Raw genomic sequence first — 26,604 nt, 5'->3', positions numbered from 1 at the left:
ATAGGCATTTTTTAGAATGGGTATTTTTTATTCATAAACTGTACACACACAAGCATCACTTTATTAATGAAAATCTCCCAAATACAACACATTACTAATACTCTAAAACTAAGGTCTTCAACAATCATAACTACAAAAACATCAAAAATAAAGTCTTCTAACTATCACAGCAACAACAACAACAACAACAAAAACAAAACAAAACAAAAAAAAAAAAAAAAAAAAACAAAACAAAACAAAACAAAACAAAAACAAAAACAAAAACAACTAGATAGTCAACTATCCTCCAGATCCTCTGGATCCAACTCTAAAGGCTCAATTCTCGCTGTTCGTATAGAATCGGTCGGTCAAGCGTCACTTGGGCAGTCGCCAGAGCCTTCCGCCAGCCATACTTGAAGCCTCAATTTTCAAACTTCAACGCTTCGTCTGCATACAGCTCTTTGGCCTTAAGCACGCTGGCATCAAATGCCTTGGCCGCATCTGCCTCTACGCCCTTTTAGGCGTTCTTTGACCTCTCCAAGTCGGCCACTAACTGGGCTTTCTCTATTTTGGCCAACTTCAATTTGCTGTCAAGAAAAGTATCCCTCTCCTTGATGGCTCGCCAAAGCAGATCGGCGTGCTTTGCTTTCTCCCCTTAAGCGATAGCCTTCACTCGCTCATCATCAGCCCTCTTGGCTTCGGTCTCCGCTTTTGTTATCGTCACCATCAAATCGGCCATTGCAACAGCAGCCTTATTTCTTTTGTCCTCTAGTTGGCCTTCTATGATGCCGAGTTTCTCCATGACGTCATGATGGTGAAGACTGGTTTCTGTTATCCTGCTCGCCGCCTAATAAGCATGATATCGTAGTCATGATTAGCCAACATAAAGACGACATAAAAAGATCAATGTAATTTACTTACCAATATAGCCGATTGAGCCACCAAGACAATAGAAACAAGGCCCGGTTTGGCACGAAACATGGCTTTGTCTGACAGAAATGAAAGCGCCGACGCTACACTTAAAGCTACGGTCGGATCTTTATGGCCGATCCACTGGATAGAACCGGCGCACTCTTCATCCTTGGCTGGATAACGAACGGCTCTGCAGAATTTGGAGAAAGGGCACCTAGCCTTTGCCATTTATCAATTAGTTCTTTTGATGATTTGGCGGGCATTTTTCGTTCTTTTGATCTGTTTGATCGGAGCCTGAAGTTTTCATTGGTTGTCGATCCAAGACTTCATCGGCGACAATGAATTCATGTGTTATTTCTAGAACGGCCATAGGAGAATGAGTTGCTACTAAAGGGGGAATTTCTAGTTCCCCTCTAACACCGCTGGCTCTCCTCATTGCTGCTATTTTCTCGGTATTTCTTCTCCTGCCAAACTAGGCAAGTGACTCTTCGTCCATCTCTTTGGACTCAGCCCCAGGCAAATCTCCTAATTCAGTAAAGATATCATCCTCTAGAGAAGCAATCGGTACATTGCCAGAAATAGAGGGGATGCCACTGCCCTCTGGGTTAAGTTGCTCGAAGGTCGACTCAATTTCCCTATTTAACTCTTCTTCCGAACGGCTGCCTTGGCCTGCATCTTTGGAGTTGGAACTTTCTTCGAAACAGCCCCACTGGTCAGCCTCTTCGGCTTCTGAACCTCCAAGGCCAATGTCCCTTAGGCTCTTGAAGTTGGAAAATATGAGTGTTGTAAGCTGTTGTTCCTCATTCAGCACGGGGATATGGTCTGCCACCGAAAATGTTGAGTAGGTTGGGTTGTACCTTAACAGAATATGCGCGTCCTTGAATATTGTCTCGCCCTTTGTATTTGAGAACCGTCTTCATTTGATTGAGCACGACTTCATCAACCGACCAGAGGGCTCTCTTTAAGTCGTTACCTGCGCACAAAACGAACTGCTCAGTAATCTTTTAGCTCTGGATAGAGCATCTAACTAAATTTTGTTTAGCCACCTACCTCGCCCTTGTATCTTGGCATAGAGTCTTGGTGATCTTTTCCCTCGCCGAATTCCCAATTACCTAGAACGACGACCATAACATTGTCAACCCTTTTTCGAGAGCTGGCAAGCATAGTCACCAAATGTTGATCTATGTCCTTGGCTCTAAGAAAGTAACGGCCCTGACGACCGGTCGATTTTTCCAAGACGTAGCAATACCGAATCACTGGGATTCCCAGATTAAGCCTAAATCAGCAGTTTAGTTCCAATATGCTCATGATTATACGGTAAAAATTCACATTGGGTTGAGAGGGAATGAGACCCCAATAACGCAAAATAGCCCTGAAGAAAGGGTGTAAGGGGAAACGAACCCCACCCTCTATAATTGATAGGAGAGGAAAGATGATGGTGTTTGCATCAACCCTCTCTACATCAACCACACTATCTGCAACAAAGGATAGATGGACATCGTCTGGGATCGAAAAGTGACGACGAAAGGCGGCGACTCACTTCTCAAAAATGAGAGCTTTTAAATGAGTCGCCATTTTTTATGGAATATAAGGTACAAAAGCACACAAAGGGATTGGAATGTGAACAAAAGAGGAAGAGAGTGAGGAACTTACAGGTTAGAATGAGGAATCAAATCAAGGAAGCAATACGAAGCAAAGTTGAAAACACAGAAGTCTTGTGAGGAAGGCAAGGAAGAACAATGTGAAGAATGCCCGAGATCCAAGACGCAGCTCATACAAATTTCAAATCGCATTAAATGAGCGTCGAATTACAAAGGGAAGGGAAACAGTCATGATTCGATATGGCAGCTGATCTGACGTATCAGTACTAAAAGACACGCATGCGTCGTATTTCTGACTCTCGAGGTCCGTCAACTTTATAAGCCGAAAAGTATGAAGACCGACCATGCTGAATAACAGATGTTAATCGGATGTTCGGAGGGCAATTGTGGGGTCGAATGAATTAGAAATTCATGAACGGGCTAGGAGTAAGTCGGTCCATACCAGGTTCATCAGCTGGCTGTCATTAAGTCGGCCAGTGCCAGGTCCAGTGGAGGGTCGTAGCCAAGTAAAACCGAATTAAAGGGACTGTAGGAGCTGTGTACCCTATAGGCTTTTTAAAAGGTCCAAAGAATGAGGTCGAAGCCTAGGAGGTAGGAATGGCAACGAGGCGGGGCGGGGACGGGGACTACACTCCCCGTCCCCGATCCCCGAAAGTGATAAATTTCCCATCCCAACCCCCGATCCCCGACGGGGAGCCCATCGCCCCCCCTGGCGTCCCCGCCCCCTAATGAGGATCGGGTATCCCCGAACCCGAAAAATCCCCGAATTACAGTAGCATATCGTATTAGATTTTTTTTTTTTTGTTATTCAAAGGAAGGATTACTCACTCAGTTATAGTAATTCATTCAGAATCATTACACCAAAGCAAGTTAATTAGCTAATGTTAGATTCAACAGATTCAACACATATCCATAGCAATACATAACAGATTCAACACACATCCATAAATAAATAATAGATTCAACATATCCATATCAATATGGTAGCAGAACAAAACTGAACTCAGATATATATATATATATATATATAAACTCATATATATATATATACATATATGTATGTATGTATATACACTTAGATCGAAATCCCCAGATCTAGGTGAGGGAAATCCATCTATAATCAATACATACATTCATCAACAATATATATATAGACAGAGAGAGGGCTTCAAGATCTATCCATTGATCAAGATGTCATGAGGGTGGAGGGCTTCAAGGACGGACGAAGGGCTTCTTCACTTCTTCAGATCTGTTCAGACAGAGGGCATCACGGATAGAGGGGGAGGGAGAGGGAGAAGGAGAAGGAGAGGGTGAGGGAGAGGAAGAGGGAGAGAGAGATGAGAGACGGGTGAGACTGAAAGATCTCAATCAGTGAGTGAAGGAGAAAGAGATGAGGGCCACGGTTAGAGAAAGAGAGAAAGAGAGAGAAGTGGAACTGTGGAAAATAGGTTTAGCTTATATGTGTATATATATATATATAGAGGGTTAAGATAGTAATTTCACTTTAGGGGTAAACGGGGACGGGGACGGGGACGTGGACGGGCCCGGGACGGGGCTGGGACACTTATCCCTGTCCCCGGCCCGAAATTGATCAGGGATTAATTTTTGAATACCATTCCTGCCCCATTGGGGATATTTTTCTAGAAAAAATCGCTCAAATCGGGGTCAGGGGGTCGGGTCCCTGTCAGGCCGGGTTCGAATTGCCATCCTTACTAGGAGGAGGCAGTGGGCCCAGTGAGGGCCCACAGGAAGCAATATAAAAAGAGGAACCATAATCAAAGAAAGGAAATGATCTTGGAGAATTAAGGAGTTCTATTTGGACAAGAGAGTATTTCTAAATCCATTACACCACAATACGTTATGTGTGAGACGTGGTCTTGCTGATGAAACACTAGAGCATCTCTTTTTCGAATGTCCTTGGTCCCAAAGAGTTTGGAGGGGTACAATACTGGGGTTGGATTTTTCTCAAGGGTATCCTGTTGGTTTTAGTACATGGTGGATGGAATGGGTGAGGAGTGTTTACGAAGAAGAAATAATCGTTCATTCTATTGCCATATTATGGGCCATATGGAGGCAGAGAAACAATAGGGTTTTTGAAAATGAACAAATGACAATAGAGCAGACTTTTTGTTTAGCAAATGAACTTCATATGCAATGGAACAACGGAAGATGGAATGTTGAGGATGTTATAACTGAATGTGATAATGAAATGTTGATGACCTCTTCTTCTAACAATTGTTTTGTTATTGTAAATAACCTTATGGCAAATGATGATTTCAGTTATTTACCTGTGCAGAGCATGGTGCATGGACAATGGAGCAGTTGGGCTGGCATGGGTGTGTTTTGATGACGCTCAAGACAAGGTGTATCGACAAGTGATATCCACTCAGCTATACTCTCCATTACTAGCAAAAGCCAGGACACTTTTGGAGGCTATTAAATGGGCTGTTAATATGAAGATTCAATGCCTCTCTTTATTTATAGATTATAAGGTGTTGGTAGATAGTTTTGAACAAAAAAGAAAGCTGAAATGGGAGGTTGATTTAGTAGTTCAAGATGTTTTGATCTTAAGTAAGTATTTTAAGTTTCTATGCGTAACTAAAGCTGGTTGATCCAGCGCACTGACTTGCAAAATATGTAAACTTATTATCCGATGTTTAATATAGTTTGTTTTTTGGTTGTGCTCAAAATATATATATATATATATATATATATTATCAATTTTAAAGAGGTTTGCAATTAGCACATCACTTATTATTTTGGCCCCCCACTTATAAATTTCATAACCCTTGAATTTGTTTTCTCTCCCCAAATAATATCAGAATTATTCTTATGAAAACTTCACATCCACTAAAATGCACATCCCCACACCCTTAAAATCATTATCTCCCAAAACCCTAAAGTTTAAAACAAAAACCTCCCCAAAACCCTAAAGTTTAAAACAAAAACCTCCCCAAAACCCCCGTCGATCACACACTCTCTCACAATGAAAGAAAAATGAGTTTCTCATGTGAAGAGAACATCTATGATTCACCCTTCTGGTAAACTAAAATTATTTCCATGTAATTGAATTCTTCTTCTTCAGTGACCAAAGGCCTCTGTTCAATGCTCTCTTTTGTAATTAGGGATTTTGATTCTAGAGCTGAAGATACCATGCATAGCCAAGATCAAATCTCTTTTATCCTTCAAAGTGTATCAAATTTTCTTGCTCGAACCTATGTTGCCGAATAAATAACACATGTTCGAAATTGTGTTCCCGAGCAAATAAACATTGTTTGAGCCTATATTGCCATTATTTTGTCATATGTTAAGAAGTTCAATACCGAAAAAAAGTCAAATAGTTTTTACCATTTTTTTCTGTGTTTTTAAAGAAACTTACCATTACAAGTTCAACCTCCTTTGCGTTACGAGCACCATCCAAGTTATGAGCTTCCTTTGAATTTACATTATTGCACTCCTCTCATCTCATAAAATTGTGGTTGTCAAAAAAAAAAATTCACTCATTACCATTGCCAGAAAAAAATTTGTAATCGAATGATCACCACCGTTGCAGCCTGAATATTGTTGTCGAAGAGTTCTCAAAGTTTTGAAAGTGGGTAGGTTTTGAAGGTTTTGAAATATATGGGTGGTGATGGAGGTGAGTATTCTCATAAATCTTATTTTGTGATTTAGTGGATGTGTGGACTTAATTGTGAGATGGAGTATCTAAAAATGATTGATGTCCTCTTTAATAATTTCATTTGAGGTTATTATTGTAATAAATAAATAAAAAATTCAAAACATAGGAGTCCAAAAGTAATAAATGAAATGTTGTTAACGGCACTCATTTTAAATCTATACGATACACATCATATTAGAATAAATTTCAAGGCAAAAATTCATACATAACATTTTTCTTTTAAACAATTTGGAGGTGTGCATCTTTACGGCACTCATTTTTCTCCAACATAATTATATCTATATATATCTTAGACATTTCTTCAATAAATCGTTAAAATAAGTCTCAATGCTACATTTATCGTGAATAAAATTTTCTGCATTAATTTTTCAATGATCAAGATATTTGGAGCAATAATTGTGTTTTAAATTTAAATGATTTACATAAACTATTATTGAATAGATTCTGTACTTGAACTACTTAGTTAATTTACAATAATATTATAAACTTAGATTTTTTATTTAAAATTTTACTCTTAAATTGTGGGGGACATAATTCTCAGTGGCCTAGGTGTGGTTAGCCACTGAGGTGCCATGTGGGTGATTTTGATTGGCCGAGGTGTGGTCAGACTATATTTGAATCCGAAATGTTCAAATGAGAGACTAGAGTCCCACGTGATGATTGACTATTTGTTTATGTAAGGTTGGACTCTTTAAAAAGTTAATTCTATCTTGAATATAATGAGTCTATGATAATTGTTATCCCTAAAATGGATAAAGAGATTTCTAAGAGAACGTGGACACTAATTATTATATAAACATGGCACCTCTGTGGATTTAAAGTAAGTTTTACTTGAGAGTTATTTTTTTACTTGAGCTGAGATATTTATGAGATTATTTGACTGACTTGAGCGTTAGAGTTATCCCCGATAGACGAGCTACTTGGTCTTTTTTTTGTGCACAGGTGTTGGGTTTTTCAATTTCTGCATGTGCTCCACGACTTAGTTTGTAGGATCTCGACAAAGATATTTAATTTGGTTGTAAGGTCAAAATTCAACAACTACATAAACATTAATGTATAGTTCAGATTCATCTATGCATGAATTTCACAATAGGTACGGAGGCACGTATGGCCAGGGAAGTCATGCGCCCACTCAACTTTTGAAAAGTTATACTTTTGCCTCTAACGAGAAGTTATATTTCAATTTAATTATTTCAAGTAACGTCTTAAAATTTTTATATCACTATTTTCTTGACCTTTTATTAATTTTTATTTTGTTTAATTTGTCACTTTAAATGTTTAATTATACTAAAAAAATCTTCTAAATTTTATATTAGATAATTGTCATATGTCGCCAATTTTTTTATTACTATTTTATATCACATTTTATGTGAATGCTCATAATTGGCTCATTTGTTTACAGATAATTATTACATAATTAATGATAACTAATAATATATTCTCATGTAATTTAGTGATTCAAAACGGCGAAAAAAACAAGTGATATATAACCGCATGTGTTATTATTTATTTACTTTTTTCTCATTTCTTTATCTATCTCTGTATATATCTTTTTGCGTGTGCATTTTGATAATTTTGGCATCGTATTTTATGAGGGCATGTGATTATTTTTAGAGAAAACTATCAATAGGTTCTAATAGTTAGACTTAATTCTCATCAAGTCTTATTAAAAATACGTTCTAATAAAATCGTCGCTAAAAATAATTTTTTGTGATATTTTTTGCATAAGTCGCTAAAAATTAACAATTAATAACTTTTTTTTTATCACGGTTTTTATAAATTATCAGTAAAATTTACAATTATTAATTTTTTTATGACGAATTTTTTAAATTGTCGCTAAAAGTTGAAAATTAATGACTTTTTTGTGACAGTTTTATAAACTGTCTTGAAAATTTATAATTAGTGACATTTTTTGTGACAATTTTCAAAATGTCATTGAAAATTAACAATTAGTGATATTTTTAAATAGTATTTGATGAAAAATACATTAATTATCATAGAACCTATTGAACAGTAAGTCCACCCATCATGACCTATATGTAAGCCCCTCTTATTTTTAAAACTGTGATGATCATCATAGATAAAATCAAATTAATAACAATAAAGATAATAAACAATTAGCTTGAGCTTATATTTAATTATAATTTTTGCATCGCACTAATTTTTAATCTTACCATCCAATAAAAATTGGACGAATTACACTAGCAGTCCCTATAGTTTAGGGGTTTGTATCACTTTGGCCATTAAATTTTCAATTGTGATACATTGACCCTAAATTTTGAATTTCGTTCCAAATAAAGATAATTGAAGAAATCAATGGCAAAGTTATCAATTTGATAAAATATAAATTAATTTGATAAAAATAAATGTCAAAAAACTATTTTTGAATTTTTAAAAATTATTTTTATTCACTAAAGATAAAATTATATAAAAACGATAAATCTTTTACATTTTTATTTTTTTACTAAATTAATTTTTAGTATGTGTTTGGATGATGATCATGTAATGAGTGACTTTTTTTTGTTGATTTTTTGGTTGGTTATCATGTAATAGGTGATCATATTTGTTGTTAACAAATATTTTTGGATGATTACCATGTAATGGATGGTTATTAGACTTTTAATGCGCAATTACTATATTCAATATATGAAATATTTTTAGTTTTGAATTTTTTGATTTAATGGATTGGTTTAACAATGTCATCAAAGTTGTCATCATGTTTAGCTTTCGAAAAAAATAGAAACCAATTTAACAAAAATAAATATAAAAAAAAATATTTTTAGCCGCCCAAAAGATAAAATTATATAAAAATAATATGTTTTTAATTTTTTTTACCAATTTAATTTTTAATTTCTTAGAAAATTTTTTTGAAAATAGATTATAAAAATTAAATCAAACACAATTTTGACCTAGAAAATTTCAGTGTTATTCATTAAAAAAATGACATTACATTTCAAACAATATACAAGTTAACAAATACAAAATAAGTTGTACGACTAATTTATCCTTGAAATTGACTATTTGCAAAACAAACATCTTTTATTGTTCTTGTTTAAAACAATATTCAAAATTCAAAGTCAAATGTATTACAATTGAAAAGTTAGACACCAAAATAATACAAGTCTCAAACTACTAGAACTATTAGTGTAATTCGCACATAAAAAATAGGTTAAGTTAAATTGTAATTTTTGTTAGATTTCAACACATAGTGTTCTTTCTGAATTGAAATTCTTACTCAGTCATTAATCACGATACAATATTTTATTCTCAATTGCATTGTTACAACTCTAGACAAAAATCGGGTATTGTTTCTCTCCGAGTTAAACTTACCGATTAAGTTAACATTCTAAGGCCAAGTTTGACAATTGTAAAATAATTTATTTTTTTATCTTTTTATCTTTTTTTCATCACATCACTTCTCTATTTTTTTGTGCATCTTTTCGTAAAAAGATAAAAAGTGTACTTATTTAGATCATCCCAGACAACTCCTAAGATTCCGCGAATGAAAACAAATATTGTAAGATTATCAGCAATGATTTAGATCTCTAAATAAAAAGTTCTAAATCCATTATTAGTGAGGTAGAAATTGAAAAATAAATAAATAAATAAATAAAGCACAACATACACTATGACAGTGTGTGAGACTCACTGTCACATCATTAGTGGTGACCCTAATTAAAGCTCCCAAACATTTTTTATAAGACTATTTATCTCATTCGTCCACGTCAATGCAGTGTTGCACCATATATGGCCTCAAGTTCAAGCGCAATAGCTTAAAAAAATAATAAAAAAAGCGGCAAAAATACATAAAAAATAAAAAATCTCTTCCACTATGACTTAACTAAAAAATGTCATGACAATTTTCATGTATGTGAACTTTTTATGATACGGAAGATAATGATAGGATGAGAGAGAGTGATGAATTTTAGGTCAAGTTTGGCATTTTTTAAATAATTTATTTTTTTATTTTTTTTTATCACACTATCTCTCTATTTTTCTTCATATCTTTTCATAAAAAGACGAAAATTACACTTATTTAGGTTATTCCAAACAACCCCTTAATTTCAAGAAAAAAGTAAGTAAGCTTTTGTTAAAAATAAATATAAAAAATAAAAAATAAAAAGAAAGGAAGTGAGAGTGATGAAAGCCCAAATAATCCTTCAAATAATATTTCAACCAAATTTGAAAATATTATTATGACTCCCCAAAATGAATGACAAAAAAAAAAAAATGTATTAGAAATGTAATTATTATTCACCTGAAATTTGAAAATATTAATATGATTCATTAAAGTTAATGATAAAAAAATGTATTAGATTTGTAATTATCATTCACCATTATAAGATAATAGACATTTTATATAAAAAAAAAAGTAAAAAATAACCATTCAATTTTTTTTTTTATTTCATTTTAGTAAATTAATTAGAAAATTGGTGAAAAGCCCAATCTTAGGAGGGTATAAGAGTGGATATTTTTTGTTGGTGAGAGATTCATTATTTGTGAAATAATTTGGTGAAAATTCCTTTTGTTGTTTTGAAGAATTTTTTGTTTTCAATTTTATCCCTTAATTCATCTATTGACTTTTTTTATATGTTTAATTTGTTGGACTATTTGTTCAAAATTTTCTCCTTATTTGTTTAAATATCTATCCAAATTTTATTATTTATTCAATTTTTTCCCTTAAATTCTATATGTTCAATTTTTTTTTTTTTAATCTGTTGAAATATGAAGCCAAACCAAACCCTATCTTTTCACAAAAAATTTGGAAAAATTACAAATGAGATGTACTCTACAAAAATAATTACTTATATATGAAAAAGTTTATGATTTTAATAATTAAAAATTATGAACTTTATCATTATTTTGAAAAATAATTTCCCATGATACATTGTTGAGTTATTTCTCCATTTTTCTCTTCTATTTATTCAAATCTCTCTCTCTCTCTCTCTCTCTCTCTCTGTTGGAATATGTTTCATCAACATTATCAACATCATCATCAACTATAACAACAATCAATAAGGAAAAAATAAATAATCAGATCAACAACAACAAGAAGCTAGATAAATAAATAAAAAAATCATATTGATTTGTTCAAACCCAACAGAATTCCTACTATCTGTTAAAAATCCAATAGATTTGTGTTGGATCTATGTTCAAATCCAACAGAATTCAACTATATGTTGGAAATCCACAGATCTGTGTTGGATCTACTATCATTCCTCTTTCTCATTTTTTCATTCGATCTCACTCAACGCGCACACACACAGATGAAAGAGGATTTACAATTTCATGTAAACTTGTGAGTGACCACAGAGGATTATCACCAACACAACCCCAACAAGATCATCATCAATAGCTATAGAACTCTACGAGCTCGTCCACGGAGACCACATCTAAGCTAGCATTCTCCAACTTCCAAAAAGGAAGTGATCGAAGAGCCCAACCTTGCATGCGACTGTGATTCCATCAGAGTTGTTTGATTTGTCGACCAAGACTTGGAATAGAGGGTGATCAATGACTTCAGGACTAATGAGGTAACGTCGGTGAGATTTCCCGATGAAGATGAGGTGGAGGTTTCCGGCGGAGGAGGCGACGCAGTCGCCTTCATCTGTGATGGTTACAGATGAGAAGCTAATGGTACGATGGACGGAAGAGAGGGCCTTTGAAGAAGATGATTTGAATCCCGCCGCCTAGGGTTTCACGATCAGAGAGAGAGAGATGGTGGTTCTGGTCAGGCCCGGCCCTGAAATTTTCAGGCGCAAAGCTAATAATTAACCAATAAACTTTTAGGTTCTTTACTTTTTTTTCATTCAATGAAAAAAAATGAAGGTAGAAGACAAAAGATTTGTATCAAAATTATAAAAAAAACTTAGTATTACATTACAACAACTAATAAGTGTCGTTTGATCCTTACTCTTTTTGCATTTTTAGAAACAAATAAATCAATCATACTTGTATAATCTAATTTTTTTATAAAATCATTTTCAATAGATAACAATGTTAAGTATTTTAAATGGCATTTCAATTTTTTAACAGGTCAATTTACTTTAAATTAGTTTGGGTTTTTCTTAATTTTTTTTGGATTTAAAATATACCTAATATATTACAATAAATTATAATAGGAGGAGACTTTTTTTTTTTGTCTATTTTCAATGGATAACAATGTTACTTTTTTTGAATGTGCCTTTCAATTTTTTAATGAATCAATTTATTTTAAGTTAGTTTGGGCTTTCTTTAATTTTTTTTTAACTTAAAACATACCTAACATATTACACTAAACGATAATAGGAGGGGGCCCCTTTTCGGGTCATTTTGAGGGGCTCTAAGCCATGGCCTAATTGGCCCATGCACAGAGCTGGCCCTGGTTCTGGTAGCAGATCTTGAAGTATGCGAGGAAGAGGTGGTGGACGGAAGAGAGTCGTTGTCGGAGGAGAGGTGGTGGACTGATGAGAGGGACTCTAAAGAAGATGAAGAGGAAGAGAGAGGGGTTTGGTTTGTAAAATAACTGGATATACAATACATATATACATGTGAGTATTTTGGCCATTTTACTTAAATTTGTCCTTATGACAAAATTATTTCAACATATGAACCTTTGGTCAAACAAAATTAAAGTTTAGATTGATGAACCAAATATCCTAAATTAAACACTACATAAGAGAAAAAAAATTATAGAATAAAATAAAAACAATAAGTGGAAGAAGAATAGAAAAAATAATTTGTACCTGCAATGGTGCCTTGATGCGGGAATGCCTTATTTACCATGCCATCGTTTAAGATCGTAAAATAAATCAAACTAATTTAGTAATTCAATATATAATTAAATTAAATTTGAATACATTTTAAAACTTATTAAAATTTTCAAACTAAATTTTAACAACCAAATACTCAGCTGGATAAACTTAGGAAGATAAATCATTAGGATAATCAAGAGAATGGCCCCTTCTCCAATTTGTCATTATTGGACCGACCTATTGGGCCGTAGTGGGCCTTAATCCAGGCTCATTTCAATGATCGAAATCTTTCAATATGTAGAGATCATCGAGTACACTATCCCTATAAAAAATCCCCTTGATCGGATATTGATAACTATTTAATCAGATCACTTATCTGTTAAGGGCAAGTATGATTTTCAAAATAAATTGTGACAGAAATATGTTTGATCAAGTGGCTATCAACATCCGATCAATGTGATTTTTTAGAAGAATGATATACTCGACGAGTTCTACATATTGCACGGTTTGGATCATTGAAATGAGCCCAAATTAGGGCCCAATATAGCCTAACAGAACCGTCCAATTTGAAAGCAAATTGGAGAGGAGCCCTTGCCGATAATCAATATCTAAGTAGGTAATCCTCTGCTCAAAAAGAAAAGAAAAAAAAACGTCCAACTCTCTACTTTTTTGTTTTTAACTTTTATTTTTCAATTAATTAATACCCTAGGCTCTTCGACATTAATGTCAAACAATTAAACCTATTAAATAGTTAATTGTATCCTCATACTTAATAAAAGTAAATTGATTGTTGTGCAAATCCAAAAATAAATAAATACGAAAATTCAGCCTATTTTTCTATTCATTACGTTGTAATCTAATACTATCATATAAATTTATCATACCTATTTATTTAGCTTACAATTTTATCGCACAATTGGGTTAAAAACATTTCTCCTAAATTTCATATATGTTGCAATAAGATTTTTATTTTAATTGTTCAATATTTTTTTATAACTTCAACTATACATATCTTTGCTCTGTATGTCATGTTTTAATTTAATTGTACATATTTATTTAAGTTAAATTTTGTAAGATAATAAGACAATTTTTTTCTTTTTTTTTAATTATGAGTTGTACATATGCGATTGTATACCTTTTATTCTATTGTTTGAAATAGGGTAAATTACACAAACTTCCTTCAAGATTTGAAAAAAATACATTGAGTCTTACGGTTTTAACACAATTAAACTGACTTTCTTTAGTAAGGTTAATGTAGATGGTGTAAAAATACAAAAATAAATAACATAAAATATACATTTTCGTGTAAAAATAATGACAACATCATTTTTTTATTTATGTAACCAACAAATTATTGATGAAAATAGAATTAAGTGTTATGTGAATTAAAACTTCAAATGAGGTAAATTATAATAACCTTTCTTGAGTTTTAAAGAAAATACAATAGAGACATATACATTTGTGATTGATAAAAGGTAATGCCACGTGGTACCCTATTGGTATATAAAAATTTCTACTTAATTGAGGTCCTTCAATTTCAACTCTAATGACGTGCGGCCTCGTTTAGGAATAAGTTTTTTTAGTAACTTTTTGACTTTTTAGCTAAAATATTATGTAAAAAAAATTAGTATGTTTAAGATAACTTTTTAGTTTTTTACAAAAAGATGTGCAAAAAGTAGAGAGAAGAAATAATCTTTGACTTTTTTGTATAAGTTGTTGACTTTTTAATTTTTTTAGTGACCTTTTGACTTTTTGACTAAAAAAACAATTTGCCAAACGAAAGATTCATGTGAAGTGGTTACATACTCCGCTTTCTCTCATCTTTCAGTCCCGCTATATCTCTCTCAATTCCAATCCCAATGACGTTAAAACCCATATAAAGTGATCTCTCTCTCTCTCTCTCTCATTGATAGCTCTCTTAATTCCACATCATTAGAAATGGAATTGGGGGATAAAATTAGAGAAATGAATTATTTTTTCTTATCTTTAACCTCCTCTAATTTTACATCATTGAAATAGAATTGAAGAGATAAAATTATAGAATGAATCATTTTTCTAGATAGTAATAAGTAATCATAAAAATCAAACCAAATATAGTATTATAGTGAAGGTTGAGACTCATGTGATGTTAAATATAGTTTGTTATCTATTTATATGAGCAATTAGTCAATGCTCCAAAGCATTGATATAATATTGTCATAAATTAATTAAAGCCATTTATTTTTGTGGGTCCAAATAACCCATGGAATAATTTTTCCATCTACATGGACGGATATGCTTTCAATGAAAAGTACATTTTCGATTCATGAGTCATCCTAGGTTCTACGACTCTTTTGTTTAAGTGTACTACACCAAATTTGGAGCATTGATATAATATTGTCATAAATTAATTAAAGCCATTTATTTTTGTGGGTCCAAATAACCCATGGAATAATTTTTCCATTTACAAGGACGGATATGCTTTCAATGAAAAGTACATTTTCGATTCATGAGTCATCCTAGGTTCTACGACTCTTTTGTTCAAGTGTACTACACCAAATGTCAGAGGAAATAATTTTGTGGTGATTTTGGAATAAATTGTATCTTAGGCCTCGTTTGGTAAGAGGTTATTTTAGTCAATTAGTCAAAAAGTTACTAAATTAGTAAAAAAGCTAACAATCCATATAAAAAAGTCAAAGATTCTCTTTTCTCTCTACTTTTTGCACATCTTTTCGTAATTAGCCAAAAAGTCATCCCAAACATACAAGTTTTTTTTACCTACCTTTTTAACCAAATAGCCAAAAAATTACTAAATTAGCCTGTTCCCAAACGATGCCTTAATTTAATATTATTAGTTGAAAGAGGACGGTTATAAATAAAATGATTATAATTTAAATGTGAGATTTTATCTTATTAATTTTTTAATTTATTTTATCTTTTTAGTCTCCTAACCCAACATACCAATCGAGGGCGTACAATTGGTTAGGGTGTGTTTGGTAACGTTTACGTTTACGTTTTCAGTTTATATTTACAAAAATTTTATAAACTGATTATTATTTATTTTTAGAAAAACATAAATTATAACGCGTTTAGTAATTGACAAAATATTTTAAAAAATTTAAAAATATAATAAAGAGTAAGAAATGGAAAGTGGCGGCAGAAGACGGTGGTGGAAAGTGGTGACGATGGGTGGTGGGTAGCTGCTGGTGGTGGTGGTGGGTGGGTGGGTGGGTGACGGTGGCGGGTGGTGGGTGGTAGCGAGTGGGTGGTGGTGGCAAGTGGATAGCGGTGGCAGGTGGGTGGCGGATGGCGGATGGCGGGTGGTGGCGGGTAGGTGGCGGTGGGTGGGTGGGTGGGTGGGTGGGTAATGGTGGCGGGTGATGGATGGTAGCGATTGGGTGGTGGTGGCGGGTAGTGAGTGGTGGTGGCAGGTGGGTGGCGGATAGCGGGTGGTGGTGGCTGGTAGGTGGTGGGTGGTAGTGGTAGTGGGTGGGTGACGGTGGCGAGTAGTGGTTGGTAGCAAGTAGGTGGTGGTAGGTGGTGGTGGCGGGTAGTGGTGGCAGGTGGGTGGCGGATGGCGGGTGGTGGTGGGTAGGTGGCGGGTGGGTGGGTGACGGTGACGGTGGTGGGTGGTAGCGAGTGGGTGGTGGTGGTTTTGGTGGCGAGTGGTGGTGGTAGGTGGGTGCGCGGGTGGCGGATGGCAGGTGGTGATGGGTGGTGGGTGGGTGGGTGACGATAGCGGGTGGTGGCTGGTAGCGAGTGGATGGTGGTGGTAGCGGGTGGTGGGTGGTGGTGGCAAGTGGGTGACGGATGGCGGGTGGTGGTGGTGGTGGTGGTGGTGGGTGGGTGGGTGACGGTAGCGGGTGGTAGCGAGTGGGTGGTGGTGGTGGTGGTGGGTGGTGGTGGGTGATGGTGGTGGCGGCGGCGGCGACGAGGGGTGGGTGGTGGTGGCGAATATGTGGCAGGTGGGTGGTGAGTGGTGGTGGCAGCAGGTGGTGATGGGGGGTGGGTGCTGGGTGGTGGTGGCCGAAGACGATGGTGGAAAATGGTGATGGGTGGTGGCTAATGTTTAGTGGTAAAAAAAAAAAAAAATTGAAAACTCAAAACGGAAACACATTTTTTGTGTTTTCATTTTTTGGTCAAATTTATAAACTGAGACCACTGATTTATAAATCAAAAATTTTACCAAATAAGTTTTTATTTGAGCTTTTTAAATTTTTGTAAATATAAACAGAAAACTGAAAACGTAAGTGTTACCAAACAGCACCTTAATAATCTACTTACTATTTATTTTTAGAATGTGTACCATATACAAGTTATGTCACAAATGTCATAACTAAGGGTTCATTTGGGATGTGAGTTAACTTTTTGACTTTCTGATTTTTTTTTTGCCCATTTTAGCCTAGAGCTAAAAAGTCTCGTTTTGGATAAATTTTTTTGACTTTTTAAACTTTTATGGGAGAAAAAATGAGATGATTATGATTTGGATGTAACATTTTTTTTAATTAGTTTTTTAGCCTATTTTGTCTTTTTGTAACTAAAATAGCAAAAAAACCTCCTAACTCTTTATGCCAAACAAGTGCTAAATCACTTTTAGTCATAACTAAAAACAAAATATAATGGGTCATAATTAAACGTCGCTTCAGGCATAACCAAAGACCTTTTTTGGTTATAATCAAATAATAATAACAATAGGTCATATCTAACATCACAATGAGTTATGACCAAATGTAATAACTAAACATCTTTGACTCACAATAAGTTATGGGGTGTTTTGAAAAGTTGGTAAAAAGTTGACTTTTGGCTTTTTACCAAGCTTTTTAGCTTTTTGGAAAGTAATTTGGGAAGTTGGTAAAAAGCTGGCTTTTTGCTTATTAGTTTAATATTTATTTATAGTGTCAAATCAAATTAAAAAGACTAAAATACCCTTACCCAACATAAGAAATTTATTTTTTTTATTTTTTGTCATAGGGCCTAATTTGTAATTTCCCACCTGCGTTTTTGGCCCTTCCCAAACCAAATTTGTTGCGTTTTTGGCCACTTGCGTTTTTGGAAAATGATAAAAAAAAACGTGGCTTTTTATGGCCCTTCCCAAAACGACACATAATCAAAGACCTCTTTACTTATAATCAAAATAAAAATTACAAGAGGTCATAATTAAAAATCACAAGAGATTATTAAGTCATAACTAACACAATAATGTGTCATCATATTCAGCACCCCAATAAATTATAACTAAATATCACAAAGGTTAAAACTGGGCATATTGCGTTGACCAAAAAAAAATGAGTATTATAAAATTTTTCGATAAATACAAGGATAAATAACAATAAAATATATATTTCAATATTAAAGAAATAACATTAATTTTTATCCAATATAATTATGTCCATTTTATGATATTCATATTTTTTAAATCCTAAAAAAGATTAGTGTAACTTTTTTTTAATAGGAGAAATAACAATCAGCGTGTAATTGAAAAAAATCTTAAATTCATGATAAAATTTACAAAATTTAATTATTAAAGCCATAAGTTTTTTTTTTCCTAAATATATAAATACTTTTGAAAACTACAACTAATTTGTAATTTTTTCTATTTTACAATTAATTTGATGTGAAATATTGCATAATAAGGTCACATCACCTTCAGTTAAAAAAAAAAAAAAATAAAATAAAATAAAAAAAAAGGAAAAAAAATCACCTACACAACTGGTTACTCTCGGTAACCCAAGATGCTAGAGTATACTACAACAAAGCTGACTTTTTACGGCACCACATTAATGGCATACAATAAATGCATGCCGTAGTTTTTCACTTTTACGACTAGCTTTTTTTGCACGTCGTAAATACTTTTCCAACCACGGCGTGTCTATTGCGTAGGCCGTGAATGGTAATAACAATAATTTTTTTACTGCTTGCAATGCACACCGTAAATAATAAAACTTTCTATGGCGTGCATATGGCTTGTCGTTAATACATTCATTATATACGACGCACATATGCCAGCCGTGAAAAGTGAATACTTTTCATGGCGCACACAACGCCCGTCGTTAGAAATATTACAATTTTTACAACGCACACATCGTCTGCCATTAAAAGTATTATTTTTTTACGACACACAATGCATGTCGTGAATTGTATGATAAAAAAAAATAATAATAAAAAGCACCAAAGTGAATTTTGGGGCGCCAATCACCCAAAAAAAAAATATTAGAAAAAAAAATTTCCCCAAAATAATTATTTTGCCATCCTCTAATCAGAATGAAACATTACAAGGGTTTCAATCTCTCTGTCTCTCTCTCTCTATGATGATGATGAAAGCCGAATCAATTGCTAGGGCTACTAGGATCATCTCATCTCTTTTTTTTGGTTGTGTATCTGAAGTCAAAGGTATCTCTCTCATTTGCATTTCAACTCCTCACATCAAGACTCTCTTGCTCTCTCAATTTGATCGTCTCTCTCTCTCTCTCTCATGGCGATTTCAAGGTCCTGAACCAAAACCCTAAGCTTTTCTCCCTTTTTCTAGATCATTAGGGTTTTCAAAATTCAATTTTTTTTTTTTGTTGTTGTTTTTGTTGGTTCATTCGATATAGGTTTTCCACTGTCCTTCTCTTAAAAAAAGTTTTTTTTTTCCCTTCCCCTTCGCAAATCCTGCATGTAGATTGGAACTTGGAAGATCTACACCATTCTTGGAAAAACTTGGAACTATTGTTTTTTGTTCTTCTCTAATTTGTGAATTACATGGATTTTGCTCTGCCATCATCTCAAGGAGTCACTTGAATAATTGTGGTCTTTGCTATTTTGGTTCTCTCTTCTCTAATGAGTGATGGACTTTAGAGGTATGTTAAGTCCTTGAACTTTGATGTGTTTATTTTAGTTGTTTCTTTGAGATGATTGTTTAATCAACCTCTTATTCTTATTTCTGCATAACCATTAATTAGTTTTGTTAGACTTCTTACTTCTGCATACACAAAGTTGCTGAATTATCCAATTTTGCTGTTAATTTGATACAATAGAGAGGGTATATATAATGTCTAATTCTAGGAGATGTTTGGCTATGAGGTTTACCAGAATTTTAGTTGTTATGGCTCTGCTGGTTTATGTTTCAAAAAGGTTGAATTCAGATAGGCTTTACCTTTTGGAATTCAAGAAAGCCATCCATGATGAATTTAACTATCTGGGAAACTAGAATTCTAGTGACCAAACACCATGTGAATGGATTAGTATGAATTGCACATAGAATTCTTATGATCTAGTAGTGGACTCTCTTGATTTGAATTCAATGGACCTTTCTGAGACCTTGAGCCCTAGAATTTACAGTTTGGTTAGTCTTAACAAACTAGATGTTTCTTATAATAGCTTCACTTGAAATGTTCCCAATGAGATTGGAAATTGCTCAAGGTTGGTAAGTCTGTATTTACATAATAATCAGTTTGTTGGGCAAATTCCATCTGGGTTACTGATTTTTGGGACATGCTAAAGACAGTGGCCTAGGTTAAGGTTAAAAAATTCCATCCATAGTGTATGTTGTATGATTCTTGTAATATTGATAAAAGTAATTCATCTACTTCTGATTTGAGTTTCTTAAGGTGGTCCAATGTGTTCTCACCATTCCAATGTTATGTTTTTTTTTTTTTTTTGTGATATGAAGGTAAATGTCATGGTTGATATAGCTAGATTCGAATCAAATAATATACATGAATGTGAGGGAAGTATATGGGATGAAATATAACACATTAATACATACAAGCATGGTAAGGCAAGTAAACTATATTTGGCATGCTTTTGAGCACTCAGGAACACTTGACACAAAAAGTAACACATTTTCAGCAGATTTTAGATTAGTAGGAGCCAAAAGATTGGGTCAGTAAAAATACTTTTGGTCCATTTTAGGTTCTGAAAATTAACAGAAACATGGAATAATAAGTTTACTTTAATTCCCAATTTCAAAATTTGCATAACCTAACCAGAATTTTTATCTATAGGCCATATACCATATTCTGTCCAGATTTGACACACTTTTAGAAAAATGAGCATTTCTCTCACAATAACTTTTGCTCAAATAAATTTTGTTCGGAAGAGGACTAAAAATGCTAAGTTTTGACACAAGAACCAACCTAAGATGATTTTTCTAGATTTGTTTTTTTTAAATACTCGAAGTGGACTGTTTTCTCGAAACACAGAGCTAGATTGTTAAGAAAATTGTTTCGACTATAAAAACGTCTAATTAGGGGCTACCAAAAATGTCACATGCTCTAAACACCTCAAAGATCATCCCCTACATTCAGTTTTGAAAAAGAAGTAAGTTTGATATTTTTCCAAGAGTGATAAAGTTGCAGCAGTCATGAAATCAGCAGAAAATACAAGGTAGCATCACTTACTCATACTAACACCTAAACTTACACCCCATTTCCAGGCATACCAACATTTCATACATACACAGGACATGCTAGGAGGTAGATTAATTGTAGAAGAGAATAGAGGTGTGTAATTTACCTTAAGGCTAGATAATAATTGTATCACAATTAAAACCAGGTGGCTTAATGCCTTTTATCAATATGCACGTGAATAAACCCTATTTTTAGTAGTTTAGTACTTACTACTAAAAAACAAATGAACCATGCAAAAATATTCTACAACTATAAATGTAAAAAATTATACTATTAGTTATCTGATTACAAATCTTGGTATGTCAGTTCAAATCTCTAGTAGCAATTTAACTATACCACGATTGATTATCGGAGCTCTTCTCACAAGCCTTTTTACAAATAAATGGATGTAGTCATCTTTCATGTATCCCTTTTTAACACAAGACCTATCACAAATGAATGAAGGCATTAGTATTATTGAAGGAAAAGTAAAGCACCACTAATTTGTTTATGAAATTTAATTGGTTATTTTCACTGGGGAACTCTGTTAGTTAACCCTGATTTCTTGATTACATCTATTTCAATTAAGTATCCATGGAAATATTAGCTGATGTTGGTTGGCAAATGAGACGATAATGTTGTTAGATAAAAATATAGTCAATATCATGGACAATCTACAATGAAGGCTTGAAGTATAGCAGATGACAATGTTGTTACATGAAAATATAGTCAGCATCATGGACCATCTACATTGATGTCTTGGGAGTATATTTGCATAAATCAATAACATTGTTGATGTGGACTCAATTTAGGGAAAATTTTAGTTTTGTTATGTGTATGCTTTGGAAGTGCCTTCGGCACTTTGCTTATGGTTGACCATTGTAGGCATATGTTAATGAAATCTTGAACATAACCATCAGTTATGTGTTTTTAAATGGATTTGGCATGGCTGCTAAATAGGACATATCTTTTTGTGGAAATTTGAATGGTCGTAGTAGGAAGTTCTTAAAGTTAATAAGGGAAGATGGGCCTTATCCTCCCTAATATCCATGGTCAACACCTGATGTTTATAGTTTAAAACTTCACACATAGAGATCCTTTAACATAACTATGCAAGTCCTAAGTAGGTGTTGCATTGAAGTAGATTAATTCCACATCTTCCTCTTTTTAAATTTAATTTTTCTCTTGATCTTCTTATGGCCTGGATATAGTAGCAAACTATATTTTCCTGTACAAACTTAATGGTTTGTTTGAAGATTCCTACTCATTTCCCTCTAGAAACATTGCAACAAAAGAGGTAACTTCATTTGAGGTATGGAAAAAAAAAAAAAATTTGCTTTATGTGGATTTTATTTGCATATATGTTGAGATTATTGAGATCTTGAATTTTTGCAAATTTCTCATTATTACATTGCTTTTATGGGGCCATTGAATTATCTTATTAATTTTGGAAATGTTTTGTTGATGTTTTAAAATTTCTTGATCATTTCTTAATACCTCAAGAAATATTTTTGTCTTTGAGTCATTGTTTTTTGTACTTATGTGAAGTTTCCTTTGTCATGTAGACAAGAAATGCAACAGGGTTAGTTGCTCCATCTATTGCCGCGAGTTTAGGTGCCTTAACACATTCATTAGGCACCCTCGTCCCTATGATAGGAGCAAGTGGATTTGCTACAGCTACAGCTGCAGCTGCAGCTGCAACTGCTATAGGAACTATTGTCGATAGTTTTAGATAATCTCTTAATAGTTGTCGATATGTTTAGAAAATTAGATATGCATAGTTTTGGATGGTTTAAACTTTTTGTACTGTTTAGAACTTAAGGATATAGTTTTCGAATGTTTGAAATGTATAGACAATTGTTGAATGTTTATAATTTATGGATATAATTTTTTTTGATGTTTCAAACAATATTTTGGTGGTTGATTGATATTTTGTGCTGCTTGTTTGTAATATTTGTTAGATTATACAAAATTGGTCAAATAGAACCTGTTGAATTTAAAAATAAAAAATAAAAAAACTGTGTATTCTACGGTAGACATAATAAGTCGTTGTATTACATATTTTATGGCGCACAATCAGCGTCATTATTTGTCTCACCAATTAACAGCGTGCAAAAGTAGTTATAGAAAAAGTAACAATTCATAAAATCTGCCGTTAAATAGTTTTTAACGGCGTACAAAGTATGTCGTTAAAAGTGAATGACTTTCCATGATTGATTATAATATAACGCGCACTGTACGTCGTAGAAGGTTTTTTGTTGTAGTGGTAGTATTTCACTTTTGGATATGGTACATAAAAACCACATATATGTAAAGTGTGGTTGGGCCCCTGTTGAAAACAACTCTTGATCAACTCACGAACACCTTCATGAAATTGATCCCAAAAAAAAAAACCTTTCTGAACCCCACTTGTATGTAAAATGTAGTTGGGCCCTTCTTGAAAACAACTCTGGATCACCTTCATGAACCCCACATATATGTGAAGTGCATGGCTTAAAACGTATGCTATATAGTAAGGTACACATTTTAATAATAATCTACTAGTATTTAAGTAGCTTATTATGATCACATTAAGGTCTCATATGTCTCATAGAGAATAGAATTAATTACTAGTATAATGGCTTGGGAATGCTTTGGAAAAACACTCTCCTCAACAGATGCGAACAGCTACTTGGAGATACCGAAGAGTGCACTTCACTTGCCTTCCGCCGAGCAACTCCATCATTCGAGTGTGGGATCAAAATGGATATGTGTGGGAGTTTAAGGCGCCAGCAAAGCCGAGTAGTGGTAGGCGGACCTTGAGAGGTACTTGGCCTCAATTTGCAAAGATTTATTTTCTTAGGGCTGGTGACACTGTCAAACTCTATTACGATCCCAGTGCTAATCAATATTTTGTTGAATTTCAAAAGCAGATTCCTCCCACTCTCCCACTCTTTGTTTGAGTCCCTATTAAAATGAGATACCACCACTCATGCGGCGGATGGTTTCCCATTCTCCAACTCTCTCTTTAGTTGATTTTGAATCGAATTTTACTTTTTGTTTTTTTGTTTTTTTTGTGTTTTTGTGTTTTTTTTGTTTTTGTTTTTCTATGTGTGAAAAGGGGATTACTGTTGAGCTCTATTGTAATGTATCAATAAACATCCTCGTGTGTGGTTATAATTGATTCTCTCTATGCTTTTTCTTTTTGGCCAATACTTTGTCTCATCTCTTTTTGTTTATTTATTTATTTATTTTATTTTTGTTTTTTGTGTAGAAGAGGATAAAATGTATCTCATGCCTCGAAAATAACTTAAATGCAACGGTAATTTTATATCATTAGTATCGCCATTCAATAATTTCTTGTCATTTAGTTTCTTATGTATATATGACAAAATAATTATGTCTCAAAAGTGGAGTTCACATTGCCTATATAAGTTTATTATTGATTGATAATACCGTATCATAAATATCATCATGACACCAAATTTTTAGTCCTCAAAAAAAAAAAAAAAAAAAGAAAATAATAACGGTTCCTACCTAACTGACCAACAGCAAACATTCAGACAATGGGGGTGTTTGGTGAGGATTTTTTGAGTCAACTTATGACTTTTGGCTTTTAAAAAGTTATTTTGGATTGTTTGGTTAAACTTATTTCAAACAGCTTCTGATTCTAACAACTTATTTTAAGTCAAAAAAGCTGATTCTGAGAAGCTGCTCACCCATTTCTTCTGATTATCAGCTTCTGCTGTGGACATGTTAATTCACGATTATACTCTTAGATTTTTTTATTTTTTATTTTTTTAAAAATAGAAAAAGACTCAAATGGACTATAGAATATTATTATTATTATTTATGAGAAATGTAGACAAATAGTGAATAATAAAAAATAAAAGTTAATTGAAAAAGCTACTTCACAGCTTATTTAACAAACACTACTCAGCAACTTAAATCTATAATTTAACAGTTACACCAAACATATTAACAGCTTCTGATTAAAGTCATAATTTATAATCTGTTAAGCTTTAATCTATAATCTGTTTTAACAGTTACACCAAACAGCACCAATGTTAAGTAAGATTTGGTGTGTCATTTACCCCTTTACTCTGCACTTTATTATTATTTTTTTGGTAAATTACTCTCACACTTCTTGTAGATTTCTGAAATTTTACTGCCCCTTCACTACTCTCTGAAATCACATTGCACTTCTCCCTTTGAAAATTTTTGTAACAGTTTCTTTCAACTATTACCAGTAGGCCAAAAACTGCAAAAATTTAAAATTTCAAGTTCTACGAAAAGTTTGCTCAATTATCAACTTCAAGACCAATGCCTTCATAATAATATTTTACAAATTAAATGCACGTTGTGATAATACCATACCTTTTTTTCACATGATGTTAACAAATTAAAAATAATTTGTGTTTTGTCAATGAAATCACTTTTCACGCAACAAATGAAGTGGATAAAAGGGATAGCAGAAAACATGATTATTGTGTATTTTAGAAGTCAGCGATGTCTGAAAAATACCCGCAGCATCCACATCGTGATATGTACAAAAAGAAATCATACTGAAATTAGAATAAAATAATAACATATAATTTAAATTCATTTAATTATAAATCTATACAAAAACTAAATATGAATCATATAAGGCTTCGTTTGGGAAGTGAGTTGATTTTTTAATTTTTTAACTTTTTTGACTATTTTAACCTGGACTAAAAAACTTAGTTTAGGAAGGGCTTTTTGGCCTTTTTTTTTATAAGAGTAGAGTATAATGATTATGAGTTGGATGTTATGTTTTGTTTTTTGTGACTAAAATAGCCTATTTTGTCTTTTGTGGCTAAAATGGCAAAAGAAAAAAAAACCCCAAATCTATCTTTCCAAACGGAGCCAAAATCTTATAAAATTCTGAGCATATACTTATGAGAACGTAACTTTTTTATTTCTCAACATTAAAGAGAAAGAATAGAGGCAATTTTCTCGTATTAGAATCTCTCTCTCTCTCTCTAATTAAACCATCAACGGCTGATCTACTCGATTTGCTAGTCCTTTTTAGGCCATTGGTCTGCTTCATCCAATCGTTTCATGAAATTTAGGGCAATTGATCTACTTCATTCTCATGAAATTTGGGGCTAGAGATGGTTTGGTCACGTCGGTTGTGTCGAAAGGAATCAAATCATTAAAAGCTATATTGTGAGCTTTAATTAACTTCTCCCCCTTTTAGCCCTATAATTTGACTCTGTTGATGGTTTTTACACAATTATGATATTCATGAAATCAAAATTTGTAATTTTAGACATTCATGGATTCATCTGGGTTTAAGGTTGACATCAGAGCAAACCATTAAACCAGAATTCAACTATAGAAATTGATTT

General features: G+C 33.3%; 1 long non-coding RNA gene across 2 annotated transcripts; it reads left to right on the top strand.

Annotated features, from left to right (window-relative positions):
• Positions 1–19,089: 19,089 nt before the first annotated feature.
• LOC145796968 (uncharacterized) lies at positions 19,090–23,159 on the top strand. 2 transcript variants are annotated; one of them, XR_014337821.1, is made up of 3 exons: positions 19,090–19,274; positions 19,546–19,723; positions 22,819–23,159. It is a non-coding gene; the product is annotated as an uncharacterized LOC145796968 (long non-coding RNA). The 2 variants fall into 2 exon arrangements; XR_014337820.1 differs by lacking the exon at positions 19,090–19,274 and having other exon boundaries at positions 19,339–19,723.
• The last annotated feature ends 3,445 nt before the right edge of the window (positions 23,160–26,604 follow it).

This window comes from Camellia sinensis, chromosome 8 (genome assembly GCF_055761805.1).
Source record: "Camellia sinensis isolate YWXY chromosome 8, ASM5576180v1, whole genome shotgun sequence".
NCBI classification, from domain to species: domain Eukaryota; kingdom Viridiplantae; phylum Streptophyta; class Magnoliopsida; order Ericales; family Theaceae; genus Camellia; species Camellia sinensis.
This window is presented reverse-complemented; position numbering and strand designations above follow the sequence as displayed.